The following is a 19660-nucleotide window of genomic DNA, read 5'->3' as shown; positions in this document are numbered from 1 at the left end:
TCTTCTTCTTCTTCTTCTTCTTCTTCTTCTTCTTCTTCTTCTTCTTCTTCTTCTTCTTCTTCTTCTTCTTCTTCTTCTTCTTCTTCTTCTTCTCTTTCTCTGTCTTCTCCTCCATCTTCTCATTCTTCTCCGTCTTCTAGTTCTTCTCTGTCTTCTCGTTCTTCTCCGTCTTCTCCTTCTCCTCCTCCTCCTCTTCCTCCTCCTCCTCCTCTTCCTTCTTTTTCTTCTTCTTCTTCACTATGATTTGAGTGTAAATTTACAAAGCATGTTCTTTTTTCATTCATCCACTTACATTTTGTTCCATATCATACACAATACAAAACATACAATGCTTGATCACTGCATATTGTCTTTTCCTTTATTCATCTTAATAAGTGGTTTATGTTTTTCATTTGTTTGTTTTATAACATTAATTACCATTGATTTTTGTAAATAATTACAAAGCGTAATCAGCACCTTATTATGCACTGCCCTTTTTTTATGTTTTAGAATTTTACATATAAAATTCACATACATTGTGTTTCATTAATGTACACTGTATTTTACAGTCCTTCATTCACATTTTTTTCATACAATCATTCTCATACACTGTTTTATAAAATTAATCATCATTAATAAATGTCCACTGTAACCCTGTCTTTTTATGTCCCAATCTATCCAAATTGCTAAGGTCCCCCCTGTGCCCACCATCCCACCCTCCAGCCCTCTGCCCATTTCCCCTTCCCCCTTTGAACTTTTATTCATATCCCACCAGTTATCCTTTTATTTTTACAATAACGGTCTTATGCAGTATTTGTCCTTATGAGACCAAGTTAGTTCACTTGGCAGCATAATGCTTTCCAGTCTCTTCCATATTATATCTTATTTTTCAAAATGTTACTCCTAAGTGCTGCATAGTATTCCATCATGTAAATATACCACAATTTTTCAATCTATTAGGGTTTTTTATGGACTTTTGGACTGTTTCCATGTCCTTGCTTTTGTAAATAATAGTGTAATGAACATTAGTGTACTAATCTCCATTTGTGTGTCAGTTCTATTTTCCTAGGGACATATTCCTAGCCACTGGAATATCTGAGTCATATGGTATTTCTATGTTTAGCTATTTTATTAAACCCCAGACTACTTTCCAAAGTGGTTGGACCATCATATAGTCCCAAAGACACTGTATGAGAGTCTGATCTCTCCACATCTTTTCCAATATGTATTGCTTGCTATCCTGTTAAACTTTTCCACTGATACTGGGGTAAGATGATTGCCAGTGATTTTGACCATTTCTTCATGTGCCTGTTGGACATCCAAATTTTTTCTTTTGTGAAGTCTTTCTGTGTCTCTTGCCAATTTCGTTACTGGGTTATACATATTTTTCTTTTTGAGACCCTGTATTCTGTAAACTTTCATTATGAGAACCTTATCTGAGATGTCATTGCTAAATATGCCGCCTCACCCCCACCCAAGCAGTAGGTTTTCTTTTCACCTTTTTGTAAAAAGAGTTTGGGGGGGGTGGGGAATAGGTTTTGGTTTTATTTTGTTTTTAATGTCTCTGTGTGTGTGTGTGTGTGTGTACCATCAAATTGGATCTGACTGGTACATGAGGAGATTGCCCCTCTTTATCCAGCAGAACGTCGTGTAGATTCAAATCATGTACCTCTGGGATTGCAGTGCAGCTTCTTATTACTAGGCCACCAGAGCTTTTGTTGTACACAGGGACTTAATCTTTAGACTATCCCACTCAACAATATTATCCTCTCATGGTTGTGTATGTCTGCCTGTATTTGAAGTCTGTTTATACCATAGACTAGCACTTCGAAGTTTCATTCCATTTTGTCTTCTGTGACCATAATGGTTTAGGGCTTTACTCCTAGGTCTTTGTCCCACCTTGAGTTGTTTTTTGTACATGGTGTGGGAGAAAACTTCAGTTTTCTGCAAGTAGATGTCTAGTTTTGCCAACATCATTTGTTGAAGAGATTGTCATTCCCCATTTAATAGGTGTTGCTTCCCTGTTGCAAACCAGTTGACCGTAGATAGATGCACTAATTTCTGGGTTCTTGATTCTGTTCTGGTCTGTGTCATTTGTCTTTGTACAAATACCATGTTGTTTTGGTTTTTACTATTATGTAGTAGATTTTGAGATCAGGGAGTGCTGTGCCTCCACCTCAATTTTTTTTCCCAGAAGTGCTTTGCTTATTCAAGGTCTCTTACCTTTCTCAATAAACTTGACAGTTGCCTTTTCTATCTCTTTGAAAAATAAATTTTGTATCTATATTGGGATTGCATTAGACATGTCGATTATTTTGCTATGACTGTCATTTTAATTCCTATCCATGAACAGGGGAAATTTTTCCATTTACTTATGTCTTAAATTGTTTCTCACAGAAGTGTTTTGTAATTTTCTTTATAAAGGTCCTTTGAGTCTCTAGTTAGGTTTATTCCAAAGTCAAATTGTGATTGGTTATTGTAAGTGGTATTGCTTTCTTAATTTTCCTTTATTGTGTTTTCTTTATTACTGTAGAGAAATCCATTGGTTTGTTTTTGTTTTTTTTTTTTTTTTGTATGGTGTGCTTATATCCTGCCACTCTGCTAAAGTAATCTGCTAGGTCTAACAGGTTTGTTGCTGAGTCTTTGGAATTTTGTGTGTACACTATCATACCATCAACATATAGATGACAAAGACTTTTCCATGTCTTTACTGATTTGAATGTTTCTTATTTCCTTTTTTGTCATATTGCTCTAGCCAATACTTCCAATATAATATCGACTAGAAGTTATGAAAGTGGGCATCTTTGTTTTGTCTCCACTGAGAACTACATTCATTATATTTCTTATGTTGAACCATTCTTGTGTACCACGTATTATTTTCTTTATGTACAATTGGATTTCATTGGCCAGGATTTTGTTAAGGATTTTTCCATCTATATTCATGAGATGTATTTGCCTGTAATTTTCTTTTTGTAATATCTTTGCCTGGTTTTGGTATTAGGGGTATGCTTACTTCATAGAATGCCTCTGGGAGTGTTCCTTCTTTTTTATACTTTAAAATAGTTTAAGTATTATTGGTCATAGATCTTCACTGAATGTTTCCTAGAATTCAGCCAGGAAGTTATCTGGTTTAATAATGTTTTTAAAGGACAGTCTTTTTATGACCTGCTCAATTTCTTATTTTGTGACAGATTTATTCAAGTGTTCTACATCTGTCCATGTCAATCTACGTAGGGTGTGAGTTTCAAGAAATTTGTCCATGTCCTCTAGGTTTTCAAATTTATCAGAGCATAGCTTTCATAATATTCTGTTATTATAAACCTAATTTTATCTGGTTCTGTTGTGATGTCACCTCTGTCATTTGTTATTTTAGTTATTTGTGTCTTTTCTTTCATCAAATTTGCCAGTGGTTTGTCCATATTTTTTTATTGAGATTTTAACAAAAGTTTACCAAGAATTGGATTTGCATTCATTCATTGCTGCACATTTTCCTCTTTACACCCTCTCCAGTTTGCTTTTCTCTTTTTTAAAAAAAGAAAATTCTTCCGTTATTGCACAATTTCCTCTCTCCCCTCCCCCCAGTCCACTTTGCTATACACCGCTTGTTCTAGACTGTTGTCATGCAAATAATACCTGTGAGAAAAAATGGAGTTGCTTTCATAATTAAAAAAAGTCCTTTCTAAATCCATCTTGAAATACAATGTAGTTGAGTGACAGGATAATATCCATACATATACAAGGAAGTCTAGTGAATACATTATCATTCAAATATATGCATCAACACCTAGAGCCAAAGAGGAAGAAGTAGAAGATTTTTACCAACTTTGGCAGTCAGAAATCAATTGAACATGCAACCAAGAAACATTAATAACAATGGATGACTGGCATGCAAAAATTGGGAATAAAGAGGAAGGATCAGTAATTGAAAAACATGGACTTGGTGACTGAAATGAAGCTGGAGATAGGATGATACAATTTTGTACAATCAATGATTTATTCATTGAAAATACTTTTTATAAGAAACACAAACACAAGTTATACACATAGATTTCACCTGATGATACGCATAGGAATCAAATTCATTACATCCGTGGAAAGAATTGCCAGAGAAGCTCTATATCGGTTGTGAAAACCAGGCCAGGTGCTGATTGTGGAACAGACCACCAACTACTCATATGCAAGTTCAAGCTGAAGTTGAAGAAAATTAAATCAAATCCACAGGAACCAAAATTTGACCTTAAGTCTATCCCACTCGAATTTCAAATCCATCTCAGAAACAGGTTTGAAGTCTTGAACACCAAAGAGCAAAGACGAAATGAGCTGTGGGAGGACATCAAGAATATCATCCATGAAGAATGCGAAAGATTATTACAAAGGCAAAGTAGGAAGAAAAGAACAAGATAAATGTCATACAAGACTCTGAATATTATATTAGAGTGCCACGAAGCCAAAGCAAAGGGAATAAATCAAGATAATAAGGAGCTGAACAGAATATTTCAAAAGGCAGCTTGGGAAGAAAAAGTAAAGTATTATAACAAGATGTACAACGAGCTGGAGTCAGAAAATCAAAAGGGCTGCAATTGATCAGCACTTCTTAAACTGAAGGAACAAAAGAACAAATTCAAGCTGTGAGCTGCAATAATTAAAGATACTTTGGGCAGTATATTAAATAGTTCAGGAAACATTAAAAGAAGAGGGAAGGAGTATGAAGAAAGAGTCACTGTTCCAAAAGGAATTGGCTGACACAGAAAAATTTCATGAAACAACATACAAGCAAGAGACTGTGTTGATCAAGGAAGAAGTTCAAGCTGCTCTGAAAAAACTGGCAAAAAACAAAGCCCCAGGAATTGATGGCATACAAATTAATATATTTGAACAAACAGACACTGCTCTGGAAGCATTCACAACTAAGTTGTGCCAAGAAATCTGGAGAGCTTTCACCAGGCGTCCTTGTGAGAGTGAGTTACATTGTCTTTAAACGTCACATGGCAATCCCTGATGTGCCACTGTGATGCACAGGGAAGATAGGGCTACCTCGAAGTCCAACTACTTCTTTAAGATCATTCAACTTCTGTATGATTATCTGAAATGCTTCATCGTGGGTGCAGACTATGTGAGCTCTAAGCAGATGCAGCAGATCTGCATGTCCCTCTGCAGGAAGGTTGTGGTACTGATCGGCAAGAACACTATGAGGAGCAAGGCCATCTGGGGCCACCTGGACATAAACTAGGCCCTGGAAAAACTGCTGCCTAGCATCCAGGCTGAATGTGGGGTTTGTGTTCACCAAAGAAGACCTCACTGAGATCAGGAACATGCTGCTGGCCAATAAGGTGCCAGCTGTTGCCAGTGCTGGTGCCATTGTTTTATATGAGGTTACTGTGCCGGCCCAGAACACTGGTTTGTGCCCCGATAAGACCTCCTTCTTCCAGGCTTTGGGCTTCATCATTAAGATCTGCAGAAGCACCACTGAAATCCTGAGTGATGTGCAGCTGATTAATACTGGAGATAAGGTGCGAGCCAGAGAGGCCACCCTGCTGAACATGCTGAACATCTGCCCCTTCTCTTTCGGGCTGATCATCTAGCAGGTGTTTAACAACAGCAGCATCTACAGTCCTGAAGTGCTTGACATCACAGAGGAGACTCTACATACCCACTTCCTGGAGGGTGTTTGCAATGGTTCCAGCGTATGTCTGCAGATTGGTTACCCAACTGTGGCCTCAATACCACATTCCATTCATCAATGGGTACAAAAGGGTCCTGGCTTTGTCTATGGAGACTGAGTACACTTTCCCACTGGCTGAAAGGGTCAAGGCTTTCTTGGCTGATCCATCTGCATTTGTGACTGATGCCCCTGTGGCCACTACCACGACCGCTGTTCCTGCTCCTGGAGCCCCAGCAAAGGAAGACTCGGAGAAGTCAGACAAGGATATGGGATTTGGACTCTTTGACTAGTAAAGAAAAAATCACCAACTCTGCTAGCTTTGTGTGAAACAGGAAATAAAGGCTTCCTACACTCATTACAAAGAGAGAGGAAGAAGAAAAGACCAAAATGGATGTCAGTAGAAACTCTGAATATTACACTGGAGTGCAGAGAAGCCAAAGCAAAAAGAAGAATTCAAGACACTAAAGATCCGTACAGAAGATTTCAAAAGGCATCATGGGAAGACAAAGTAAAATATTACAATGAAATGTGCAAGGAACCGGAGTCAGAAAATCAAAAGGGTAGAACTCACTCAGCGTTTCTTAAGCTCAAGGAACTAAAGAACCAATTTAAACCTTGAGTTGTTATAATCAAGGATGCTTTAGGCAGAATATCAAATGATCCAGGAAGTATTAAAAGAAGATGGAAAGAATATACTAAGTCACTGTATCAAAAGGAATTGGTAGACACAGAAGAATTTCATGAAATAACATATGAGCAAGAGCCTATGGTGCTGAAGGAAGAAGTTCAATCTGCTTTGAAGGAAATAGCAAAAAACAAGTTCCCAGGAATAGATGGTATACCAATTGACGTATTTCAGCTAACAGATGTGGCCCTGGATGTGCTGGCCAAGTTGTGAAAAGAAATTTGGAGAACAACCACTTGGCCAACTGACTGGAAGTTCCCATTTGTTCCCATTCCAAAGAAGGTGACCCGACAGAGTGTGGAAACTATAGAAGAATATCATTGATTTCACATGCAAGCAAGATTCTGCTGAAGATTTTCCAAAAATTACTGGAACAGCACATCAGCAGAGAACTGCCAGAAGTCCAGGCTGGGTTTAGAAGGGGTTGTGGTACTAGAGATATTGTAGCTAATGTTAGATGGATATTGACTGAAAGCAGGGAGTAACGGAGGAATGTCTATCTGTGCTTCACTGATTATGCAAAGGTGTTTGACTGTGTGGATCATAACAAACTGTAGCTGACTCTGAGAAGAATGGGAATACCAGAGCACTTGATCATACAAATGTGAAACCTATACTTGGACTAAGAGGCAGTCGTCATAACAGAGCAGGGAAACATTGCATAGTTCAAAATTGGGAAGGACGTATGCCAGGGATGTGTCCTGTCTCCATACCTTTTCAACCTATATGCAGAACAAATCATCTGGGAGGCTGGGCTCTATGAGGAAAAATGCAGCATCAGGATTGGTGGAAGATCTATCAACAATCTGTGTTATACAGATGGCACAACCCTGCTTGCTGAAACTGAAGAGGACCTGAAGCACTTGCAGCAGAGGGTCAAGGATTGCAGCCTTCAATATGGATTGAGGCTCACTGTCAAGAAGACAAAGATTCTCACCACTGAAGCAATTGGCAACATCATGATGGATAGTGAAGAGATTAAAATTGTTAACAGCTTTAGTCTGCTTGGCTCCACAGTCAACACTCTTGGCACCAGCAGCCAGGAAATTAAAAGATGTAATTGCAATGGGAAGGTCTGCTGTTAGGGACCTCTCTAAAGTAGTGAAGAGCAATGGTGTCTCTCTGGAGACTAAGGTGTGCCTGATACAGGCCATGGTCTTTACAATCACTTGTTATGCATCAGAGAGTTGGACAATGACTAGGGAGGACAGAAGGAGAATTGATGCCTTTGAGCTTTGGTGTTGGAGAAAAGTGTTGAGGGTATCATGGATTGCTAAGAAAACAAACAGATTCATCCTGGGGAAAGTTAAAGTGGCATGCTCCTTGGAGGCAAGGATTCTGAGGCTTCATCTGACATACTTTGGTCATTTTGTAAGGAGAGACTGGTCCTTGGAGAAGGACATCATGCTTGGGAGGGTAGAGGGCAGGCGCTGGAGGGGAAGGCCTCTAGGAGGTGGATTGATTTGGTGACTGGGGTAATCAGGATAAGTGTGTCGGAGACAGTGAGATTGGCACAGGAAAAAGCAGAGTTTAGAGCTGTTGTACATAGGGTCTCTATGAGTCACAAGCGACTCAATGGCACATAAAAACAACAACTTCTCAGAAAATAAAAGAAAGGAGAGGAGAGGAAAGAAAAGAGAGGAGAGGAGAGGAGAGGAGAGGAGAGAGATCTGTAGAACAACCACCTGACTAACTGACGGGAAGAGATCTGTATTTGTTCCCATTCAATGGAAAGATGATCCGAATGAGTGTGGAAACTATTAAACAACATCATTAATATCATATGCAAGCAAGATTCTGCTGAAAAATATCCAAAAAATGGTTGGAACAACACATCAACAGAAAACTGCTAGATGCACAGGCTGGGTTTAGAAGAGGCTGTGGTACGAGGAATATTATAGCTAATGTTAGGAGAATTTGGGCTGAAAGCAGAGAGTATCAGAGGGACGTCTATCTGTGTTTCATTGACTATGCAAAGGCATTTGACTGTGTGGATCACAACAAACTGTGCCTGACTCTGAGAAGAATGGGAATCCCAGAACATTTGATAATGCTTATGCAAAACCTCTACTGGGACCAGGAGACAGTTATCAGAATAGAGCAAGGAAACACTACATGGCTCAAAATCAGGAAGGGTGTATGCGAGGATGTATCATCTCTCCATATCTTTTCAATATATATGCAGAACAGATCATCCAGAAGGCTGACCTCTATGAGGATGAATGTGGCATCAGGATTGAAGGAAGACTCAACAACCTGCATTATGCAGATGATACAACCTTGCTTGCTGAAACGGAGGAAGACCTGAAGTGCTTCCTAAAGAAGGTCAAGGACTGCAGTCTTCACTATGGATTGAAACTCAACATCAACAAAACAAAGATTCTCACCACTGGACCAATTGGCAGCATTATGATAGACGATGAAGAGACTGAGATTGTTAACAGCTTTAGTTTCCTTAGCTCCACAATCAACACTCTTGCTACCAGCAGCCAGGAAATCAAGAGATAAAGTGCATTGAGAAAGTCTGCTGTCAGGGACTTCTCCAGAGTACTGAAGAACAATGACATTAGTCTTGGAACTAAGGTAAGCCTGATCCAGGCCATAGTGTTGTTGTCAGTTCACCAGCAACTTAACAGCGACACCTGGTAGGAGTTAGCACGACGGAGATACACCACTCCAAGAGAGGATCAGAGAGTCAATCTAGCTCAGTTATATTGGGATCTGCAGCACATTTATATGATGTTGTTGTTGTTATGTGCCATTGAGTCACTTGCGACTCATAGCGACCCTATGTACAACAGCCCTAAACTCCGCTCTGTCCTGTGCCAATCGCACTGTCTCTCACACTCCCATCCCAATTATCCCAGTCACTGAATCAATCCACCTCATAGAGGGCCTTCCTCTCCTGTGCTGTCCCTCCACCCTCCCAAGCATGATGTCCCTCTCAAAGGACCGGTCTTTCCTCACAACATGTCCAAAGTATGTTAGATGGAGCCTCAGAATCCTTGCCTCCAAGGAGCCACCCGGTTTAACCCTTTCCAGGACAAATCTGTTTGTTTTCCTAGCAGTCCATGGTATTCTCAATACTCTTCTCTAGCACCACAGCTCAAAGGCATCAATTCTCCTTCTGTCCTCCTTGGTCATTGTCCAACTCTCTGATGCATAACAAGTGATTGCAAAGACCATGGCCTGTATCAGATGCACCTTCGTCTCCAGAGAGACACTATTGCTCTTCAGGACTTTGGAGTGGTCCCTAACAGCAGACTTTCCCATGGCAATGCGCCTTTTAATTTCCTGGCTGCTGGTGCCAAGACTGTTGACCACATTTATATACCAGTATGTAAACAGGAAGACAGGATAAGGTGGGCTTACAGACATGGGACATGTGGATTGGGTAGGAGAACCTCAGGTTCATGCAGACCACTCCCAGCTCAACAGACACGGCAGCCGTCTTCCCAGGCAGCAAGCTTTCTCAAGCCTGTACAGCCAAACACAGGGAAGCTTTCACTACCCCATATTAAAGGCCATTGGGAGGCTTGCACTTGTCTGGAACTTAGGCAATCTGTCCTGGACAGAGACCCTCCCTTCCTCCCCAGCATTCCACAACACCATAGTCTCTGCAATTGCTTGCTATGCATCAGAGGACAATGACTAGGGAAGATAGAAAGAAAACTGAGACCTTTGAGTTGTGGTGCTGAAGAAGAATGTTGAATATAACATGGACTGGCAGGAGAACAAACAGATTCATCCCAGAGAGGGTGAAACCAGGCTGCTCCATGGAGGCACGGATTCTGAGGTTTTGTCTAGCATATTTTGGGCATGTTGCAAGGAGGGCCCAGTCCTTGGAAAGGGACATCATACTTGAAAAGGTGGAGGGATAGAGAAAGAGAGGAAAGCCATTAATGAGATGGATTGATTTAATGACTGGGTGAAGGTAGGTGTGTCAGAGACAGTAAAGTTGTCAAAGGATAGAGCAGTTTTCAGGCCTCTGGCACACAGGGTCTCTATGAGTCATAAGCAGCTCAACAGCACATAACAACAGCAACATATTCTGTTTCATTTCAGTGTACATTTTTTTTAATTTTTTTAATTTTAAGTGAGATTTTAACAAAAGTTTATAGAGAACTTGGATTTCCATTCATTAATTGTTGAACATTTTCCTCCCTACCTACCCCCCCACCACCAATTTACTTTCTTTTTTAAAAAAATTATTTCATTGTTGCACAATTTCCTCCTACAGCCCACCCCCAGTCCACTTTGCTATGCACCTCTTATTCTGGACTGTTTTCATGCCAAAAATACCTAAACATATATTCCTTTTCAACAATTCTTTTCCTCATCTGTGTCAGTACAGTGTATTATTTATCCCCTCTTTTCTTAGTTTCCCCCTAACCCCATGTCAGTCTTGCTTTATAACATTGGCATTATGTAATATTTGTCCTTTTGTGAATGAGCTATTTCACTCAGCATAATTTCCTTCAGGGTCACCCATTTTGTATACTATTTTATGAGTTCTTTGTTTTTCAGTGCTGCACAGTATTCCATTATATGAATATCCTGCAGCTTCTCTATCTATTCATTTGTTGATGGACACTTGAGTTGCTTCCATCTCTTTGCTATTGTGAACAATTCAGCAATTAAAAAGGTGTGCATATATGTTTGGGTGTCAGTTCTGGTTTCTTTAGGGTATATTCCCAGTAGTGGAATTGCTGAGTCAAATGGAATTTCTATTTGCAACTTTTTGAGAAAGCGCCATACAGCCTTCCAGAATGGTTGCACCATTTTACACTCCCACCAACAGTGAATAAGGGTTCCAGTTTCTCCATAACCTCTCCAGTATTTGTTGTTTGCTGTTCTGTTGAACTTTGCTATTGTTACTGGGGTGAGCTCATTCTTCTTGATGCCTGGGAAATTTTCTTCTAGTATCTCTTCCACAATTTTCTCAGTGCTTTCCGTGCCCTGTTGTGTTCTGAGATTCCAGTCATACCTAGGTTGTTCCTACTGATATTATCCCACATAATTCTAATGTTTTCTTTGTTTTCCTTCTATCTCCTCTGGTAGTTTGCTTTGCTTTTTGTTTGTTTGTTTGTTGTTGTTTTTTCTATTTCCATTGGAGTTCTTGTCTTTCAGCTCTTTATGTTCCATCTCTTTTGTTCTGCTTTTTTGTCCCTCCAGCATGTTGGAAACTTCTGCCACTTTGTTATTGATATTTTAGATTGTGTTTTCATGCATTTCTGTCCATTCCAGTACTGTGTTGATTGTATCTTCTCTCTCTCAGGTTGATTTTTAATTTCTTCTATTTATCTATAGTATCAATCTTCCTTCCATCTTTTGCTATTTTTTCAGTAGTTATTCAAGTTCCTCCACATTGATATATTTCTGCTGGCTCCCTGTCTCTGAGATACATACTTTGTTTATAGCTTCTATTCTTTATTCCTTCTTTGGAATGGGAACCAGTTAGTTGGTCAAGTGGTTGTTCTCCAGATTTCTTGGCACAACTTGGCCAGTACATCCAGGGCAGTATCTATTAGCTGAAATATGTCAATTGGTATGCCATCTATTCCTGGGGCCTTATTTTTTGCTATTTCCTTCAAAGCAGATTGAACTTCTTCCTTCAGCACCATAGGCTCTTGCTTATATGTTGTTTCATGAAATACGTCTGTGTCTACCAATTCCTTTCAGTACAGTGATTCAGTATATTATTTCCATCTTCTTTTAATACTTCCTGGATCATTTAACATTCTGCCGAAAGCATCCTTGATTATAGTAATTCAAGGTTTGAATTTGTTCTTCAGTTTCCTGAGCTTAAGAAATGCTGGGCGAGTTCAACCCTTTTGATTTTCTGGCTCCAGCTCCTTGCACATTTCATTGGAATATTTTACTTTGTCTTCCCATGCTGCTTTTTGAAATCTTCTGTTCAGCTTTTTAGTATCTTGAATTTTTCCTTGTACTTTGGCTTCTCTGCACTCCAGTGTAATATTCAGAGTTTCTTCTGACATCCATTTTGGTCTTTTCTTCCTCCTCTGTCTTTGAAATGACCTTTTACACTCTTACTGGATGATACTCTTGATATCCTCCCACAACTCATCTGGTCATTAGTGTTCAAGGCCTCAAACCTGTTTCTGAGATGGTTCTGAAATTCAGGTGGGATAGACTCAAGGTCATATTTTGATTCCCATTGATTCAGTTTAATTTTCCTTAGCTTGAACTTGCATATGAGTAGTTTGTGGTCTGTTCCACAATCTGCTCCGGGTCTAGTTTTCACAGCTGATATTGAGCTTTCCAGCAGTTCTTTCCATAGATGTAATCAATCTGATTGCTATGCATATCATCAAGTGAAAGCCATGTGTATAACCTGCGTTTAGGTTTTTTATAAAACGTATTTGCAATGAAGAAGTCATTGATTGTGCAAAATTCAATCATTCTATCTCCAGCTTCATTTCTGTCAGAGTCCATGTTTTCCAACTACTGATTCTTCTCTTCTGTTTCCAACTTTTGCATTCCAGTCACCCATTATTATTAATGCATCTTGACCCAACAAACTGTGGAAGTTATAGAATAAAATCATTGATTACACATGCAAGCAAGATTCTGTTGAAGATTATCCAAAAATTACTAGAACAGCACATCAACAGAGAACTGCTAGAGTCCAGGCTGGGTTTAGAAGAGGCCATAGTACTAGGGATATTATAGCTAATGTTAGATGGATCTTAGCTGAAAGCAGGGAATACTGGAAGAATGTACATCTGTGTTTCATTGACTATGCAAAGGCATTTGACTGTGTGGACCATAACAAACTGTGGCTGATTCTGAGAAGAATGGGAATACCAGAACATTTGATCATGCTAATGCGAAACCTATACTTGGACCAGGAGGCAGTTGTCAGAACAGAACAAGGAAATATTGCATGGTTCAAAATTGGGAAGGGTGTCTGCAGGGAAGTGTTCTATCTCCATATCTTTTCAACCAGTACGCAGAGCAGATTATCTGGGAGGCTGGACTCTATAAGGAGAAGTGTGGCATCAGGATTGGTGAAAGATCTATTAACAATCTGTGTTATGCAGATGACACAACCCTGCTTGCTGAAACTGAGGAGGACCTGAAGCACTTGCTGCTGAGGGTCAGGGACCGCAGCCTTCAATATGGATTGAGGTTCAATATCAAGAAGACAAAGATTCTCACCACTGGACCAATTGGCAGCATCAGGATGGATAGTGAAGATATTGAGATTGAGATTGTTCACTACTTTAGTTTGCTTGACTGTACAGTACAACACTCTTGGCACCAGCAGCCAGGAAATTAAACAATGTATTGCGATGGGAAAGTCTGCTGTTAGGGACCTCTCTAAAGTACTGAAGAGCAATGGTGTCTCTCTGGAGACTAAGGTGCTCCTGATACAGTCCATGGTCTTTGCAATCAGTTGTTATGCGTCAGAGAGTTGGACAATGACTAGGGAGGATAGAAGGAGAATCAATGCCTTTGAGCTGTGGTGCTGGAGAATAGTATTGAATGTACTATGGACTGCTAAGAAAACGAACAGGCTCATCCTAGAGAGGGTTAAACCGGGATGCTCCTTGGAGGCAAGGATTCTGAGGCTTCGTCTGACATACTTTAGACATATTGCAAAGACGGACCCATCCTTGGAGAGGGTCGTCATGCTTGGGAGTGTAAAGGGACAGCGCAGGAGGGGAAGACCCTCTTGAGGTGGGTTGATTCAGTGACTGGGGTAATTGGGGTGGGTGTGTTGGAGACAGTGAAATTGGCACAGGACAGAGCAGGGTTTGAGGCTGTTGTACATAGGGTCACTATGAGTCGCAAGCGACTCTACGGTACATTACAACGACAGCGACATTTTTTATTCCATCTTTTCTTAAATAGCTGATTATATAACTCCATGTCAATGTATGCCTTTCGGTCTCTTCATTGGGTCTGCAGTATGTTCTGCCTTTTTAAGAGAAGGCTTGTTTTGTTTTCCAGTATGTTTAAGGTCATAAACTGTAAACTATCTGTAGCATATGCCTGATGCTCAGGCTTTGACTTTAGGAGTAAAACTGAATTCTCTGAAGCAATTTCTCTATTTCTTTTTCTGTTGTTTCTGGAAAACTTATCTTCAGTTTTGTCAGCTCACCACTATCTTCCTCAGGAAGCACACATTTCCAAATGTCATATGTTTTTTCCTAAAACAGTTTGCAATAGTCTCAATAGTTCATCTTCAGAACCACTGGCATAGAGTTCTCCATAGGAACTAAATCTCACATAGTGAATAGAACCAATATGTCCTTTTAAAGATTCTAGTTCATCTGCACTATTATAATCACAGTTATGAAGTTTAAAATCTTCACCACTTGCAACAAGGATGAAGAGTTGCCAAACTGATGGTTACAGGAGCTTCAAAAGATTTAATTGGATCCAAACTTTGTTGTTGTTGTTATGTGCTGTTGAGTCACTTGTGACCCATCGCAAGCCTATATGTGCAATAGTCCTGAAACCTGCTCTATTCTCAGCCAACCTTATTGTTTCAGTTTCATATACTCTAACCAGAATTTGTTTCTTTAACAAATAAATTGACAGTGCTTAGAAATGAGCTGTGTGTTCTTGGCAGTGGCAGCTTGGCTGTCCATGGTTGTCCTTCTGTCCTTAAAGCACCTCACTTCAGTCAGCCAGCCCCATGGATCCTCCGGGCCACTTTCTCCAGCCTTCCCAATGCTAGCGATTTCCAGGGCCTTTTTTTTTCTAGGACCTCTGGTGGCTTATTGGTTAGGAGCTGTGCTGCTAACTCAAAGGCAGACAGTTCAAATCCACCAGATGGGTGATCTTTTCCCTGTGATTTACTGCCTCTGAAAACCATATACCAGCTGGAGGCTCAAGTGGGTTCAGCTGAGTCAATCCTGACAGTACACAGCACCAAGTTTTCTCTAACAGAGGAAGGAAAGAAGTGAGGGAGAAATGGCAGAGATAAAAACAGACTAAAGAAATTGTGTCTTTTTCAGTTTTGTTCTCAAATGTTCATCTAAGTGACCTGATAGCTCGGTGTATCAAAGACTAAGGAAGCCCCAGGGTGGGGTATGTGGACCCTTCAGATGTCTCTAAAGAAGAGGTATTCACTTGTTTGCTGCACAGAAATGGACAAATGTGAGAGGAGGATGAAGAAGCCAGTAATGACAGCTTTGCACCACAAATGAGTAAGATTATGGGACAGAATCCTGGAAGTAAGCCAATGCCTAGGGAGTAAAGAAGAGTATCATATCAAAAACAAGAGTCCCTAGATTCTTGAAGAGGGGCTGGAACTTGTCAGACAGCAAAAGTGAAAGGCCATTCCAGGAGAGGAAAAATAGAGCAAATGGGTACAACTGAGCTGGTGTTGGGAATAGAAGGTCAATGAAGGTGAGCCATAGACATTTAGAAGGGTACAAATCTTCACTGTAGCAATTCACTCATTTTTAAAGCTGTTTCTCTACCCCTCAATATGCTGAATTTCCTAACCAGAACTAGTTTCCATGGCATTGACAGTGGCTTATGGCAATCCCACATGTTTCAGAGTTTAATTGTGCTACAAGTCTTCAATCGCTGTAATTTTAGACGAGTAGGTCATCAGACCTTTCTGGGTAGACTTGAGCCACCACATTTGAGTTAGCAGTCAATTGTGTTAACTCTTTGCACCAAACATTATTTACACCACGCATGCTAACTACTTCTACCATTCATGGAATCCTAAGTTTCCTTTAAGTGTCTTATCACTCTTTGTGACTGGTATGTTGTGATAAACAAACACACCACCAATGACTTCATTTCCATGCCTGGTGACCCCTCCACTGGGTTTCCAGGCTATAAATCTTACTAAAAGGACATTCTTTCCTTTACAGAGTGAGTGTTGGGTACAAACTGAAGCCCAACATGTAACCCATTAGGCCACCAGAGCTCTTTTTAGTATACATTAGGGCATAATCTCTAATTGTAGTCATAGCTTTTTCTCTATGAGTGAAATAATTTGAAAAGCTGGATTTATGAAGAATAACATGGCATGAGGACTGGAGGAAAACTCATCAACAGTCTGCATTATGTAAACAATTTAACTTTGCTTACAGAAAGTAAAGATGACTTAAAGCATTTTCTGCAGAAGATCAAAGACAACAAACTCCAATATGGATCACACGTGAACCAAGGAAAATTAAATTTCACCATCACTGGACCCATAAACAATACTATGATATATGGATAAAAGATTGAAGTTGTCAATGATTTCATTTTACTTGAATCCACAATTAGCATCCAAAGTAAGAGCAAGAATAAAAAGAAAAAGAAAACAAGTGTTAAAGAGTGAGGATACCAATTTGAAGATGAAAATGTGCCTTATCCAAGCCAATGTTATTTTTAATTGCATCCTAGACATCTGAAAGTTGGACAATAAATAAGGATGATAGAAGAATTGATTACTTTGGATGGTTGTGTTGGAGAAGAGTACGGAATATGCCATGGGTAGTCAAAAGAACAAACAAATCTGTCTTGTAAGAAGTGCACCCAGGGTATTCCTTAGAGTCAAGGATAGTGAAACATCAACTCACATACTTTGCACATGTTTTCAGAAGGGACCAGTCTTTGGAAAAAGATTTTATGCTGGGAAAGTGGGAGATCAACAAAAGAGAGGAAGACCCTCAATAAAATGGATTGGCAATGGATTCAAACATATCATACAGAGATTATAAGGATGGCATAGGAGAGGGCAAGTTTTGTATCTGTTGTTCATAGGGTCTCAAGGTGTAGGTGACTTGGGACCTAACAAAAAAAGAATAATTGTGCTCAGCCTGGAAGTAAGTGGAGTTAAATATAGTGAACTTCACAGCACGCTGAGTTTGAATTTTCTCAGCTAAGCAACTAAGAAGAAAGAAGTGCTGAGGAATGTATAGAGTAGAATAGAATATTTTTGTTTTTTAAAACCACTGCCCATTAAAGAGGAAATTCCAGTGATTTCATGTTTTTAGGAGAGTGGAGAACATGTAGTATGTATAGAATGGTAGTAGGAACCAGAAGCAAGCAGGAAAAGTCATGAAATGTCAATAATTTCACGAGTCTACATTTATTCCAGCATATCAATAGGATTTGGTAAGTAAATGATTACTAAATTATTGGGAAAATTAACTGGAAAAAATAAGTGATAGACTGGCGTCCATTTAATGCAGATCAGTGAAGAATAAGACATTTTAGGCTAGAAGAGAAAGAAAACTAGGTTTGACAAATTAAGGTTGATATCCCAAAGGAAGCAATTAGCAGGCAATCAAAAATCTGGGTCTGAAACTTAGAGAAAAGGGAGGTGACACAAGTTAATCTTTGTCCTAAAAGAAGTCAGAAAGAAGACTAACTCTGTCTTATAAGGATAAATACTATGTAAGATTATTATTGTAAAAATAGAAGGATAGCTAGTAAAACACATATGGGGATCCAAGGGAAGAAGGGATGGGAGCAGAGGGGTGAGGGTGGGTAGGGGCACAAATTGGTGGGTGGAAGAGGGTATAAGGGAAATGAGAAGGATCCAGTGGGGACTTGAAAAGACAGAGTAATGATGAGCAAGGTCCTATAGTGATTAATTTTATAAAACAATGCATGGAATGACTGTATGAAACACAATGTGAACTTAAAAAAGTGTGAAATACTAAGTATACTACTTTGTAAGCAAACCAATATAAAATTTTTTAAAAAGACCAAGATGATAAATCATTAAGAAGGGTCAAGCAAAGAAAGAGGGACTCCCATAATGGATAGTCGAGGAAAAGAGCATAGGAAAGGGGAAATCCACAGTGGCCAGAGCAACAAGAAGTACAGGGAACCTGAATCCAGAAATGACACAAGGTTACTTCAGTAGAATGAGTTTCAGAACAATCGTGATGCGAGAACTGAACTGTATGTAACAAGTTATGAGTGAATGAGTACTAAGGAATTGGAGATCATACTAGGACAATTCAAGATCTGGAGGACACTTGGAGATCATGGGGCTATATAACTCCCTTCCCTCACCTGCCCTGGAGCTTCTGCCTCTCATCTTCTGGAAAATCACAAGGAAATTGCTACAGTTCCCCAGGAAGATTAAGTAACATTAAATTGCTGACATTTCAAAATAAAAGGAGAAAATACATCAATCCATAGCATCAATTGCTCCTTTACCATTTATTTTATTCAGATGCTTTAATGTCTGATTATGCTCATGAGGAACCTGTACATGGAACAAGAGATAATCATTCAAACAGAACAAGGAGATATTATTGCCTGGTTTAAAATTAGAAAAGGTTATCTGGGTTATCAACTTTCACCATACTTATTTATTCTGTACATTAAGCAAATAAACCTGTGAAATGCAGATGCACAACATTGCTTAATGCAAATAAAGACAATTTGAAGCATTTACTGATGGCTTTCAAACCTCCAAGAATGCAAAAATCCTCATAACTACCCCTGGTTATTGGCAAAGAGACACCTGATTGGTGGTGATGCTCTTATATTAATCAGGAGCAGAGCAGGCAGAGTCCTTTGTTTATGCTAAGTCAATTCTTTAAGTCACAACATGGAAAGCTGCTACGGTAAAGCAGTAGGTCAGTGAAAAAAGAAGACTGTCAAATGTATTGGCTAAGTTGTAACAATGCTCTCAAACATAGCAGTAATTTTGAAAGCCATTCAGAGCCAAACAATGTTTAGTTATGTGTACGGTGGTTCTGTTGTTCACAGGGTCACTGAGTGGAAACCAATGCAACAGCAACCTAACACCTGCTGCCTGAAATGTAACAATAGTACAAAAACTGAGGAATGCTTCTTTCTTTATATACACTTTTCCTCAGACATGAAAGGTACAGTTTAGATCATTTGGATACAAGAAAGAAACACACTATAAAAATATTTGGTCCACTACCAAATTGGTTCACCACCCTTTGCAATTTGATATGTACAGCTAAAAATGGTTGTGGTTGTTGTTATGTGCCGTTGAGTTGCTTGCGACTCAAAGCAACCCTATGTACAACAGCCCTACACCCTGCTGTATCCTGTGCCAATCGCACTGCCTCTGACCACCCATCCCAATTACTCCAGTCTCTGAATCAATCCACTTCATAGAGAGTCTTCCCCTCTTGCGCCGTCCCTCCACCCTCCCAAGCATGATGTCCCTCTCTAAGGACCTCTCCCTCCTTACAAAATGTCCAGAGTATGTAAGACGAAGCCCCGGAATCCTTGCCTCCAAGGAGCAGCCTGGTTTAACCTTCTCCAGGATGTAATGTTTATTTTCCTGGCAATCCATGGTACATTCAATATTCTTCTCCAGCACCACAGCTCAAAGGCATCAATTCTCCTTCTAT

The 19660-nt window shown here is 39.7% G+C and overlaps 1 pseudogene; it reads left to right on the top strand.

Annotated features, from left to right (window-relative positions):
- The first annotated feature begins 4990 nt into the window (after positions 1-4990).
- On the top strand, positions 4991-5931 carry LOC102852787 (annotated as a pseudogene).
- Positions 5932-19660: the final 13729 nt, after the last annotated feature.

Source organism: Elephantulus edwardii, unplaced genomic scaffold (assembly GCF_000299155.1).
Source record: "Elephantulus edwardii isolate Elephantulus edwardi_28Jun2011 unplaced genomic scaffold, EleEdw1.0 scaffold00072, whole genome shotgun sequence".
Classification (NCBI taxonomy): Eukaryota; Metazoa; Chordata; class Mammalia; order Macroscelidea; family Macroscelididae; genus Elephantulus; species Elephantulus edwardii.
Note: the sequence above shows the minus strand (reverse complement) of the source record. Positions and strands in the feature narration are given on the sequence as shown.